The following is a 13725-nucleotide window of genomic DNA, read 5'->3' as shown; positions in this document are numbered from 1 at the left end:
TTAAGCCGTTCTTAACCAGTTAACTTTAAGTGGTGGCAATTTTAAGTAACGCTAATTGAGGCTTTAAGGGGGGATGGAGGGCAATATAGACTAAAAATGCGATTTTTCAATTTTAGTGGCACAATATTCCAGCATCCTTGACAAGTGTTTCCTCGAAGTGGCGCCTTCTAATGCGGAACGGAAGGCATAAAAAAATGGTGCCAAACGCACCTGCCCCCGTGACTGCGCCTCCTTACGGCGCAAGTTCTTGTAAGGTGTCGTGACGTTTTCTGTGTTGTGAACATAATGACGGGCAAGCATATTTATGTATAATCGTTCAGATTGGTAGAATATCTAGCTAAATAAATGGTTTCAATAGTTCAGTCCAGGGACGAAGGGGGTCGTCACAGTCACTGAGTTTGCGCGCGAAAGTTTGTTTGCATCTGCGTTCCCGCCGTTTCACACCTACGTTGTGCACGTACGTTCTGCAATTCTTGCCATTTTGGACGGCTTGCAGCTGTGATCTGTTTCCAAACGCACCAAGTCCTCGAGTCCCTTGGTGTTACTCCGGGTGTCTATTGTGATGCTGCACTAAGCAGTATGGACAAGGACAGGATAAAAAAAAGCACATTTTCAAGCCTCTGTGGAGAGCAAAAAAAGAAAAACCAAGGTGAGTGAGCGAAAAGGCTTCAAAAGACAGGCTGAAGAGAATAATGCTGAAGAATATGCAGCAGGAGCGTTTTAGTATGACTTGACGGAAACTCGAACTTTCAGTGCCGTTTTCTCCAAAGCACTACTTTTTGCCAGAAAAGGAACATTTTCTCTGTGACCACTTCAGCTATCAAGTGGAAACTTCTGTGACTTCTTTCGCAATAGCATTTGCTTTTACTGAACCAAAAGAAAGGTTTTGCCGCCAGAACTATTTTTTATAAAAGCTTTTATTCAAGAAAAAGGCCTTAAAAGTCTAGTCCTCAAGGATATAATTTTTTTACTAAACAATGGTGATATTTATAAATATTATTTTGCTTCAGAAAAACACTCTGGACACATGCAACAACCACAGGAGTTTTCAGCTTTTTACGCCTGAAGAGGTTTTCAAAAATGTTCCTTCAAAAATAAGAAAAAATATTTGTTTTATATTTTAATAAAAGCTTCACAATTTCTCACGAAATTCATACTGTATTTAGCAAACTATCCAATAAAACAATTTGCAAAATTTGGTAGAGTTTGCTTTATTAATGACAGAGCTACGGGCAGTAGTAGTAGTACACCTGAGCTTGCTATCCATCCACCCTTAAGCTGTTTGCTGCACACAAAAAGGCATGGATCAATATTTATTCTCTTCTCAGTGCTACACACTCTGCTCAGTTCAACAATTCAGCGCTGCTTGTTGCTTGGAGAACCGTTCTGACCGATCTGCTTGGCAAAAATGACAGAGCTGCTAGGCGAAACTTTTTGGGCGAAATATGCATTTTAGACCACATGGCAGCAGCCACCAAGAAGCCAAAGCTTCATTCTTAAATAGTATGGGACACATAGAAAATATCAGCATTCATCGAAGGAGGTCAAAAATCAAGTGAATTCATATGAGGCTTGCATATATGGCGTCTTTTTTATGGGGCGGGTATACGAGAGGGTCTATTATGGGCTGACGTAGCGAATAGTTCTCTATTCGTATAACACCATTGTAGTTCGAGACATTTTCATGCATACGGTAGTGGCGTGACAATGTTGCATAACAAAGCTGCCAGGAAGAGGCAGCTTCGGCTACCTCTTCCCGGCGCTTTAACTGACTCCTTCGTGGTTTCAATTCGAAGTTTCAGTGAACAGAAGGGTTTCACGAACAATGCATCCATCGTCATAAAGTCATAATGATTGTCAGTTGCTTCCATTGCGGGAGGTGTCTTCCATATTGTCGATAAAGACTACTTCAGGCCACTATGAGACACTGCATGGCATGTAATGGCTTTGCTCTCGATCTGAACCACGAACCTTTCAGGTGACTGCTATACCATGTAGAATGCTTTTACTGGGTGGCTGTTTCGGAGAAAGGTGAAAGTAGTAGCAAATGTTTTTCGTAAAACATGTGCGCCTAACTCTTGTTTTTACGCACTACTGCAGTACCCACAGTTCAGTAGAACTCAACAGAGCAATAAGAAGCTTCATAAAAGCTTCGCAGGCAGCATCCTATTCTAACCTACTGATTTATATATAAAGTGGACACCAAATACCAATATTACCGTGTAAAATACCGTGTAAAATAACTGTGTAAAACGAAATGCCTGTCATAACTAAGTACTAAAGAAATGTTAAGTTTAGAGTGAAGCACCGTACAATAAAAATTTTCCATACCGAATTTGCAGACATTGTTTTAATGCAGTATTAATGAACAGACACGGCGCATCTCTGCGTTGCAAAAGCAGTAACCCCTGCAACTCTATATAGCTTCGATATCCAAGCAGCAAATTTTCACAATTCACGCAGTTTTGAAAAAGAGACTGCACTTTAGGCGTGACAGCAAAAAGCAGCCAAAACAACCTTCAGGAAGTTGAAGCATGCACGAAGCGCACGAGCGCACGCAGCAGCTGGGCGAGCCCCGTCCTGGCCGTGACACTCGCGAGAGGGTGCCACTCCAACTTCTCGCTGCTAATAGCTTTTCAGTGGACCAATAAACCGCTGCAGCAGCAGCTGACGTGGCCAATCGGTAGCCGGACTCGACCGCAGCGCCGTTAGTTCGTGCAACCACCGCGTGGTCCACATGCTTGTGCTGGCCAATATGCGGAGCTGTGAAACCGAGTTGGTTCTAGTAACTAACATTGGCTCAGACTACCACTTACTCAAATTGATCCCTGTGGTCCTCCAGGCGTGGCTACACGAGCCAGCCCAAGCGCCTGGGGGCCACGATGCGCTGATAAATCTGGGACGTGATAAATCTGGGCTTCACGGCAACGCTGCGCTGCCCTGAAGCCTCAGGAGTGCCGTGTGCACTCCCTCAGTGCGAAGCACTTTGCGATATGGCCGAGAGCCAAATTGCCGTGGGGATTTTCGGATCGGATGCGTTTGCTATGTGCTATATAGTGCTGATATAGTGCTTTTTTAGTGTGCTGTCAACAAGAATTGGGTAGAAATTTGGGCGTAGGTAGGTGCCATTACACCACGGAGCGCGTGATTTTCGATCAACGCAATGTATCCATTTTGAAACCATCGTAAAAAGCAGGGATCTGAACTTCAGCTAGCCACAGCGCCGTGTTTCTTCGTGAAGAAATAAAAGCAAGAGAAGCTAACGAAAAAAGAAAAAGCTAGCATGGCAATTTGTTACTGCTGCCATGCGGATACAGGAAGCACTCCTATTTGCTGACGCAGATTTGAATTGGTGCACATTTTGCGTGGATTTTGACAGCGGCGAGCTGTGAATATCTTTGTATCGGCAAACTTTGGTGATTACAGTAGGATACGTCACTGGCTTGCGTTAGTTTCGTTAATGCATCCAAAATGCAAAATTGATGAATGTACAATGCAAAATGGGAGAAAGAAAAAGGCTTCACAGCGTGTGGTGCGATCAACACCAGAGTCTGAAGGATGCCCAACTCCTGTAGAATCTTTTCTAAGCCTTTGTTCAAACAAAGTATGGCTTTTCCAGAAGTATGCATAAAGAATATTTTGTTTTGAGACCGCAACTTGAGGGACTCGGCCGCATTTTAAATTATGGGGTTTTACGTGCCAAAACCACGATCTGATTATGAGACACGCCGTAGTGGGGGACTCCGGAAATTTGGACCACCTGGGGTTCTTTAACGTGCACAGCCGCATTTTAGGATTTTACTTGAATACAGTGGCATTTTAGGATTTTACTTAAATATAGTGAAAACAGCTTTTCACTTGTCAGCCTTTCATATGATGGAAGCACAGCCTTCACCTGAGCAGTGGTGAAAAATGGAGAGTGAACTGTTGCCGACTCAGCCAGGGTTAGTGCTCAATTGTTATGCCAAGAAATCTCACCATCTGGGCAAAACCTGCGAGCCTCATCACTAGAGCATGAATGGAAAAATGAAGCCCCTACAGCTACCATGCCTCGATTAGAATTATTTGTAGCAGTCTTTTGGTTGAAGAAACATTTCGATTGTTTTTACACTGAAAACAAAACGCTGAAGCGTAATTTTGCAACCTAAATTTAAAACTTAAAAAAAAAAAATGTCCTTATGTCGGCTGCTATTACCACATATACTCATGTAATGGCTGCACCCAGAACTTCGCAAAAAGATCCCCCAAAAATTATTTAAAAATTACCCTTGTATAAGCAGCACCCTTGATTTGTGAGCAGGTTGGCAGTGTTGTTATCCCCTCCGAAGTTTTCCAGAGGAGGGGGCTCTTCCCCGGCAAGGCCGAAGCATACCTCGTCCGTATTTTTTACTTATACATTTTTTAAAATTTCCACTGTGAAAATAATGCACTGCCACAATATATTTAAATATATACAGGGGACAAAGTTTATTATATTTTTTAGAGGGAGGGAGGTAGCCAACTAAGGCCTGGATTCTGAAACACTCCTTTCCTTACTAAGGACGTCTTACACGCTGTAAGGCGACCTGGCGTCAATTCTGGAACGTCCCTTACTAAGGGGCACTAAGTTAGGGCCTCCTTGGTGCTTCCTCGCGCTTAGGGAGCCGGCATGCTACCTTCGTGCTTCCTAACCGCGCTCCTCTACCTGAACGCATGCTTCTCCGCAGGACTTTGCACACGGTACGCTTGGCTTGGATAGGTGCCGTGCGCAGCCAGCGCCGCGGTGGCCGGCCGCCGTGTATTGACATACAATTTGGTTCCGCAGGCCGCACTTTGTGCCCCTTTTTTTTTTGTGAATCTGTTTTTCTGTGAAAAGCGAGTGCGGAGAATGACGGCCTTGCAATATTTATCTGAAGACGATAGCTTCGAAAGCTATGCAAGGTTTCTTCGACGTGCAAATGAACTTCTTTACGGGACTGTGTACAAGCCTCTGCCGTTGACTCCAGTCCGGCATGTGATCGACAGGCAGTATTCACTGGAACACTACAGCGAAGTGAAGTTTCTAGCCCGGTACCGTTTTTCCAAGTCAGTTGTTACAGCCACACTGGCAGAGCTGCAACTGCATTGTAACACTGACAACAGAGGAGCGCCGCTACCTGCTCCGTTGAAGGTCCTCATCACACTGGGTTTTTACGGAACGGATGCCATGCAAACTATTATAGACGACTTTGTGTGTGTATCCTAACCCTCTATATGCCGATGCATTTGAGATAAGACACGGTGGATATACCTACGTCTGTATCCCGAGTACGTTCGGTTGCCAAACGCCGGTGAAGTTAGGTCAGTCATGCATACATTCTACGCCACTGGAGGATTCCCCGTGGTTACTGGGTGCATAGATTGTACTCATATACCCATTAAGAGCCCCGGTGTAGACGACGCAGAAGAGACGGAGGAAGAACGAGCCGCACACCTCGAGAAGCGTCGTAAGTACGAAGCGGCCAGGCGAATGCATTCAGATGAGGATAGCACGCGAAACGTGTTCAAGTCACTGGACGACAACCCCTTATCCTCCCGCCTCACCGACCATCGCTATATATATATGTAGCTATATATATATGGCTATATGTCTTTGTGGCAATTGAGAAACAACAAGATGAAGACTTCCCCAATAAATGCGTTACACTTTAAAAATGTCTAGTCTTTAATGTAACCATAACCTAACGATAGGTTAACCAAACCTAAACATTCAAACTTATGAAGCTAAACGATAAAGATGTAACTGTAGAGAGAACCAAGCTAAACAATAAGATTAACCGTATCCCTCTCGCTACGCACACCCAGACATAACTGAGCTAAGCCACAGCCAATTTTCTTCCTCCGTTAAATAAGTTTTGCCCGGCATGGCAAACACACACACACACACACACACACACACACACACACACACACACACACACACACACACACGCACGCACGCACGCACGCGCCACACGAAAAGAAAACGCAGGCAAAAAAAGAAAAAATAAAGCTACGCCTGACCAACCGAACGGCACAGATGCTGCCAAAGTTGCTAGACTGAGCTTGCTTTCCTGCCAAGTGCATCATTTTTGAGCTATTTTTACGTCATTAACGAAAGAAATAGAATTTATGCCCTAGTATAGAAGCAGAAATGCAATTCTAATAGCGCCGGAAGTTTACTTTGGCACTATATTACAAATATTTTGCATTTTTCGTAACTAATCTCGAAACCAGAAGCCTGTAACGTTCCACTTCCTTTGGTGAAGAGCTCCTTCCTCAAGGAAGGTGAAAGGAAGCTTTTAGAATTCGCGATGGCCTTCTGAGGGCGCCTAACGTTTAGGTAGCATGAAGGACTCCTTGCGTAAGGTAGGGAAACGGTTTAAGGTTAGGAGCGTTTGTGAATCCGGGCCTAATTGTTTCTAATGGTATGAATGACCCATGCCTCATCGTGAAATTTTGCGCTAAACAAACAGGGACAAAGAAAAATACACAAGGTCGAGCCTATGCCTAGAGAACGAATATGTTGGTGTATGTTCACCTCACTTCAAATTTCTATGAGTGCTTTTTTGACCCTGCAAAAAAACCTGCCGACTTCAGTGACCCCCTTCAGCAGTCTTATTAACGGTGTGTGAAATGCACACGAATGACGTGTCGCAGTATTGCTTCTCTTTCCAGTAGGCAATGCTAACGACTCAAAAAAAGCTCTCTTAATCATTTACAACATTTATTAGGGATGGAAACATTGCCACGTGAATGCAGAGTTCATAAATATATATAATTTAAGTAACCGATATGAGGCCAAGCTGGGTTCACTTGAAATTAGAATCAATAGCAGTCATCCGCAGCAGGTGACTATATTCTGGCTCACAGTAAAAAAAGAAAAAAGAGGCTGCAGTTTTGCCGGAAAGGCGAAGCAGTATTAGTGATAGTGAAGTATAAGACAATTACACGAAGGAAGATTCTCGAATTGAATTTAGGGAGTTTTACAGGTTTACATGGTGCGTGCATTGCACTGTTTATTTCAATTAGTAAGTGAATGTTTCTACATTTATATGGCCGATTTAACTAAAATGTGTAGACTCGTGTAAGGGCCGCATGCTTTTTGTCAAGCCTTGCATGAGACCACTAGGGGATCTTTAACGTGACCCCAATGCACGGGACATGGGCATTTTTGCATTTCACCCCATCGAAATGCGGCTGCCACGGCTGGGATTTGATCCCGCGACCTCGTGGTTAACAGCACAACACCATAGCTACCGCGACGATTAGGAATATTCTTACTATATAAATCCCTGTAAGGGCCTCACCCGTGTAAGGGCCGCACCCCCAACTTGACAGCAAAAATGAACCAAGAAGCAATCGCGTTCGGTGCTCTGGTTCCAATTGCGCTCAACGAATTTACGCGCGCTGCGTACTTTTGCGCGCCTGCTACTAGATGGCGAGAGGAAGCAATCGTGGAGATTTACGGCAGATTTCATACTCGTAGTTGGAAAAAATAGATCAAATGGCCCGGTCCCTTGTAAGGATCATCAAAATTGCGGCAAAAAAGTGCGGCCCTATATATCGCTATATGAATATATTAAATCGCCTGTATGAATTGTAGTAACATTTACTCACTAATTAAAATAAGAAACATCGTGCTATGCACGGACCATGTAAACCTGTAAATATCTCGCTGGATGACCACGAGCAGTCACAAATGCTGGCAGTGGGAGCGAGCGGTTTGTACAGCCATGCGATTCACCGCGACTCCGAAAATTATGTTCATCATCATCTGCCTATTTTTACGTGCTCTACAGGACGGCCTCTGTCAGAGATCTCCAAAGACCCCCGTCTTAACTCTGACTATGCGATCTGCAACACTAGGGGCGCGGAAAGACAGCTTAAGAAGGAAGATCGGGCACATGAAGTTAGCAGCCATCCCTGCTCGCCCTTCATCACGCACCCACCAATGATTACCAACAATAAAAAAACGGCACGTGGGCCGTATAAGCGTCAGCCACGCACAGTTTTTCGCAGCTACGGCAGGGCTAGAGGAGAAGACGCACGCTTGCGAAAAAGAGCGCACATTTGATCACACACCTCCAACTAACCCGAATATTGAGTGCGCGAGAAGAGAATGCCCATCAAGCCGCCATCCTTTTCGTCTCAGTTACGTGCTTTTTCTTGCACCCACAGTGTATGGGTCGCTCATTCATACGAACTTTATATACAGAACATCACAGCAACAATGACAGTGAAAATTTCGCTGGAGTGTCAATATAATTGCAAGCGACTCAGGCAGTGAAATTGAACCGTCTCCTACCATGAGGTTTTGTAAATACTCATATTAGGCCATCACTTCAGTGAGCAATTCTTCGAGGTCACACGAAGTTTCTTTAAAGGTTTGATATATATATATTGTAACACACAGTTGATAGAAGTTACTTTAATTTAAGTTGGGCGAACTTGTGCCCGAGAAACAGTTAATCAAGAGTCTCGCTCCAACATACACGGTCTTCTCGCAAGAGTTCCACCCGCCTTCTTTTTCCTCGTACCCCGCGCTGATGATCTCTTGCTCCGATCGCACGTGCCTTGTGACCATGTGTTGGCCGCTTCGATGCTATCTTTCATCCGTAGCAACACATGGACGGGCACAGAAGACGGCTGGCGCGCGAGACTTGAAGGCACCTTGTGTCATTGTCCCCCTTCCAAGAGTGCATCGTTCCGATGCTTATAAAGAAGGCGATCGTTTCCAGGCTGTCATTCACAATGCTTGTTGGCCAAAGCAGTTACTGTTTCTCGTAGTAAGGTTTCATTCGGACAACATTAACAACTTCTGTGCAATGCCGCTGTCATGATGAGGTTATTTGACCTTCTGGAAGAATGTAGTTCAAGGGGCTAAGTCAGCGAATTATCCTGTACAGACCAAAATAACGAAGAAGCTTTTCGGATAGGCCGCGCATCCGTGCGGGAGTCCACACCCATACCCTGTCTCCAGGTGCGTACTGGACGTCTCTTAGTCGCAAGTTATATCGATTCACGTCGGTTTGCTGTTGCTGCTGAATGCGGTGTCGCGCCAGCTGCCGTGCCTCTTCAGCTCTTTCTGTGAAGTCGCTGATATCATGGTCGTTTTCAGACCATGATATCACATGGAACACCCATGTTTGGTGCTCCATGTCCACGTATATTGATAACATATCGGTCAGCGTTCTGTTGAGTCGTTCAGTCAGTCGCAGATGATATGCGGTGGTTTTTCTGTGACTGGTGTGCGTCAGTTTCATAATGGACTGTGTCAAACGGGCAGTAAATATGGTTACTCGGTCCGTGATCAGAACTTTAGGAGCGCCATGCCGTAGTACTATGTGAGTGACAAAAAATTCAGCTACAGTGCAGATCACTTATAACGTAACTGCTTTTAGCGCGGCACAGGTTAGATATATCGGGACCGATATATCTCCCATAGAACTCAATGTATAGGCGGACCGTTTATAGCGTAGGCGCACGAAGCAGAATACCGGTCATAGCGTGGCTCTTAAGTGCGCGACCATAAAATCGGCGCACAGAGCACGACCTTCTCTAGGAGGTGTTGAGCACGGCCCGCCGGGCCGCACCCGTACGGTTGTCGCGTGGAGACCAGCGGCGAAAAGCGAAACAAAAAGTTGCAGTTTTCCCCGAAAGGCAAAGCATCAATTGCGATAGCAAATTTACTAGTAGAGTATACGGAGTAAGGATACTAGATTTATCGCCTGCATAAACTTGGACACATCCGCTTACTAACTGAATTAACAAGCATGGTGTCAGCACGCACCAACGTTACTAGACTAGCTTGCGCGCACAACATGAATAGATCGCACTTGATGACTGCAGACAAGCACTGTAAAAACGCCGACGTGAGCAAACGTGGCAGGAGCAGAGACCGAAGGTTCGTGTGGTCTATCGCTTCAACGGAAACTGAGCGATGAAAGCAAAGCGCATACAAAGGTCAGAGCTGTGTGAAGATAGCTTTCAAGATACGGTGCGCACGACATCCCTCAGGCGCGCAAAGTATGCAGTGGCTTGCAGAAAGCCGCGCCCCCTCCCTCCCTCCCTCGCTGCCTTCGCGCTTTCCTCATTTCGCGTGGGAGCTTGAGTCACAAAGTTCCCCTCGTGCTTGGTCACATTACACGCATTGAGTGCCGCAGCTAAATGTCGCTTCCGCTCCCTTCCTCCCATCCCCCCATGGCCTTCCGCACGACGAGAGTCTTCGCGTTTGTTCTCCGCCGTACGTTCGCTCTCCCTGAAAGCACACATCTCTCGCGCGCTTTCATTCGCACATACAGCATACGGCATACAGCAGCATGCAGCTTTTTAGTTTGTTTTTTTCAGGAGTGGGAGCATGGGCGTGCGCATGGAGACCAGTAGTGAAAAGCGAAATAAAGAGGAAAAGGGTGGGAGACTTTGGAGGAAGGAGAGCATACGCAATGACTCGTTCCTCTCCATTCTGCCAGTAAATGCGGACGGCCCAGAGGCCTAAATTGCTTGCATCTGTGTGGATATCAGTTTCGGCTTCCTGGTCAAAATGTGCAAGAATTGGATGATTCTGAAGACACGTTCGTAGTTCATTTAAGTTCATTGTTCCCTCGACCAGATGAAAGGCATTTTTTCTTTTGTTAGTAGCGTTCGCGGTTCAAGAATCCTTGAAAATTTTTTCACGAAGTGTCTGTAGTAGGTGCAGAGTCCTAAGAATAGCCTGACGGCCTTTTTGTCGGTTGGTTTTGGACTGAACGCATTGCTCCTTACTGCAACACCTACGCTGGATCTCGAAGGAACCATCACGTCGTCGTCAGCAATGCAGAGGGCATTGAATTTTTCTCCAGTGTCAAACGTTGCGACAGCATGCCTCATTGAAAAGGAAACACGTGATTTCCGCAAGTCGATTACGGCGCCATTAGCCTGAAAGAAGTCCATGCCAATAATCAAGTCTCTCGAGCATTCGGAAAGCACAATAAAGCTAGCGACGTAGGTGAAGCCTCATACTCCTATTCTAGCCGTACGCTTGCCCGTTGGGTTGATGAAGTGTCCTCCCGCAGTGCGGACTTGTGGCCCTTTCCAAGGAGTCAGCACTTTCCTGGCAAGCTCACTAATTATTACCGGGTAATCTGCACCTGTGGCTATTAATGCATTCACTTCATAACCGTCCACAAATACGTATATCGGAACCGACGTCGGCTATTACGGCACTGCTTTCCGGGTCCCTCGTCGTCGTTCGGAGTCATCGATGGAGGCTCTTCTGTTTTCGCATCGGTTGTGGCCTTACCTCCACAGGTCGCCGAGTCTAGTTTTCCCGACGCAGGCTTTGTGAACGGCGTCTTGGGGAGCTTGATGACGGACGGGGGCTCGGTGACCGATACCTCAACGGTGCTGTTGATCGAGGTTGGTGTTGCTGAGAGGTGTATGGGAAGCGTTGACAGGTATTCTTCGATTTCGAATGGACGCTCACCATTTCAAGGGCAAGGTGCGTTTACCGGAAAACCACCTGCTTGGCGATAGGGGCACATTCGGTAGAGGTGGCCAGCTTCACCACAGTGGTAGCAAAGAGGTATTCAGTTAGGAGTGCGCCATACATCAGCCTTCCTAAATCTTCTCTCGGGTGGCAACAGCATATTTCGAGGCATCAGGTTGGTAATAGATGCAGTGGCTGCGACGTGAGCATGCCCGGGAGTTTGCCGCAATACATCGGCATATGAGAGGCTCGGCTGGCGCAGTAATGACGCTTGGGGTTGTGCACTGAGCTGTGGTTCCCGGATCACCTGTCTGACCTCTTCTCGAACCAAGTCTGCCAGTGAAGAGGGCGTTAAAGCGTTCTGGTCAAGTCGTAGCCTCTGAAGAACTCCCGTATGACTTCCACGTTGTTTCCGAAGACTGCTGGAACTGCCTCTACAGAGGTGATGTTCATTTCCCGGTTGTACATCCTTGATCGCTGATGCAACGTTCTTTCCATTGTTGTCGCCTCCGAATGAAACTCGGCGACCGTGCAAAGCGGGCTCCGAACAAACCCTGCGAACAGTTCCTGTTTTACGCCCTGCATTAGATGGCAAAGCTTTTTGTCCTCGCTCATGTTCAGATTAGCTCGGCAGAATAGGTGGGACATGTCTTCTACATACATAGCGATGCTTTCATTGTTGCGCAGGTTTCTTGCTTGTAGAGAAGCTTCGGCCCTCTCCCTGCGGTCCGTACTCGGGTAAGTGGCAAGCAACTCCTGTCGGAAAGCATCACTCGACACAAATGTCGGTTGGTGGTTTTCGAACCACGTTCTTGCACTGTCCTCCAACGCGAAGTAAACGTTTTGCAGCTTGCGCTCTCCGTTCCATTCGTTGAACTCCGCGACACACTCAAAGCGTCCCAGGCAGTCCTCTGCGTCTTCAAATGTGTCGCCATGGAAACGATCTGGCGTCATCAGCGGATTCACTACGATGCGAGTTGGCGTGACCCGAGTTGTCATCTCGGTAGCATTTCTGTTAACAGATGTTGACGCTCCGAGAAAATCCGACAAAGGGAAAAACTCGAGGGGGGGGGCTCACCATGTAGGTGACGACTGCTGCGTTGGTGAACAAGAGTCAGTTCGGTGGGTGCGAGTCGGCGAGGGTCCGGGCTGCTTTCTCCGACTCTAGAAGGGCTTGAACTCATACCCAGCACCTCCACCAGAATTTTAACACACAGTTGATTGAAGTTACTTTAATTAATTTACGTTGGGCGAACTTGTGCCCGAAAAACAAACAGTTAAGCAAGAGTCTCGCTCCAACGTACACGGTTTTCTTGCAAGAGTTCCACCTGTCTTCTTTTACAGCGTAAGCGGTTATGGGCTCATTCCCATAGCCGTTTCGGGTCGCGATGATGCCGCTGCCGGCGTCCACCGCTATCGCTGGAAACGCGAAAAAGTACCCGATTTCCGGCGGGATCGAACCCGCGCCCGCTGCGTGGGAGCCGGATACTCTACCACTGAGCCACGCAAGTGCTTGCTATCGGGCCTGCAAACGCAGTGTCTGCAGGCGCAGACAACAATATGCGATTCAGACGAGGCACGCAATCAACGCGCTCCCAAGCTGACGTGCCTCCGCCAGTATGGTGGCGCCATCTAGTTAAGGTGCCTGCAAAGGCGGCACGCCCGACATGTAAGTTGCAGTTCTAAGGCTTGATCGGGCTCAAAAGACTGCTGTGCTAGAGAGCATTACAAGCCGCAGCTCGCCGTCGACGCCGGGTGGACAGTTCAGATTGTTCTCGTCAAAACAAGGCAAACAGACTGCCGCGAAGACCCTGTTGTGCGTGGTGCCGCTCCACCAGCTTACGCTGCGACTTTTTTCCTTGTGCCCCGCACTGATGGTCTCTTGCTCCGATCGCACATGCCTTGTGAGCACGTGTTGGCTGCTTAGGTGCTACTATCTTTCGTATGTAGCAACACATGGATGGGCGCAGGAGACTGCTGGCGCGTGAGATTTGAAGACACCTTGTGTCAATATATGAGTGGGTTGGGGAATTGTCTCCGACTCTAGAAATGCTGTAAATGCACTATCCACAGCAGTTGCCAAGCCAAGATTGGCTGGCTCTCATCCTAGAATGACCACAGCACAGGCTCCTTTATCCTGACATTTCGCGAGGTGTGCAATGCAATCTCCTTTGCAGTGAGGCCTGATCTATATAAACGATACCTAAAACTAGGCTTTTTAGGAGGTCGTAAATTTTGTTGCAGTTAGTCTCTACAATACA

At 46.9% G+C, this 13725-nt stretch overlaps 1 protein-coding gene across 1 annotated transcript in view; it reads right to left on the bottom strand.

Annotated features, from left to right (window-relative positions):
- LOC119433512 (required for excision 1-B domain-containing protein-like) overlaps positions 1-13725 on the bottom strand; it is a 44227-nt gene that overhangs the window by 20828 nt on the left and 9674 nt on the right. The window lies entirely within an intron of this gene.

This window comes from Dermacentor silvarum, chromosome 11 (assembly GCF_013339745.2).
Source record: "Dermacentor silvarum isolate Dsil-2018 chromosome 11, BIME_Dsil_1.4, whole genome shotgun sequence".
Lineage (NCBI taxonomy): Eukaryota > Metazoa > Arthropoda > Arachnida > Ixodida > Ixodidae > Dermacentor > Dermacentor silvarum.
The sequence above is the reverse complement of the archived record's forward strand: the minus strand, read 5'-3'. Positions and strand labels throughout refer to the sequence as shown.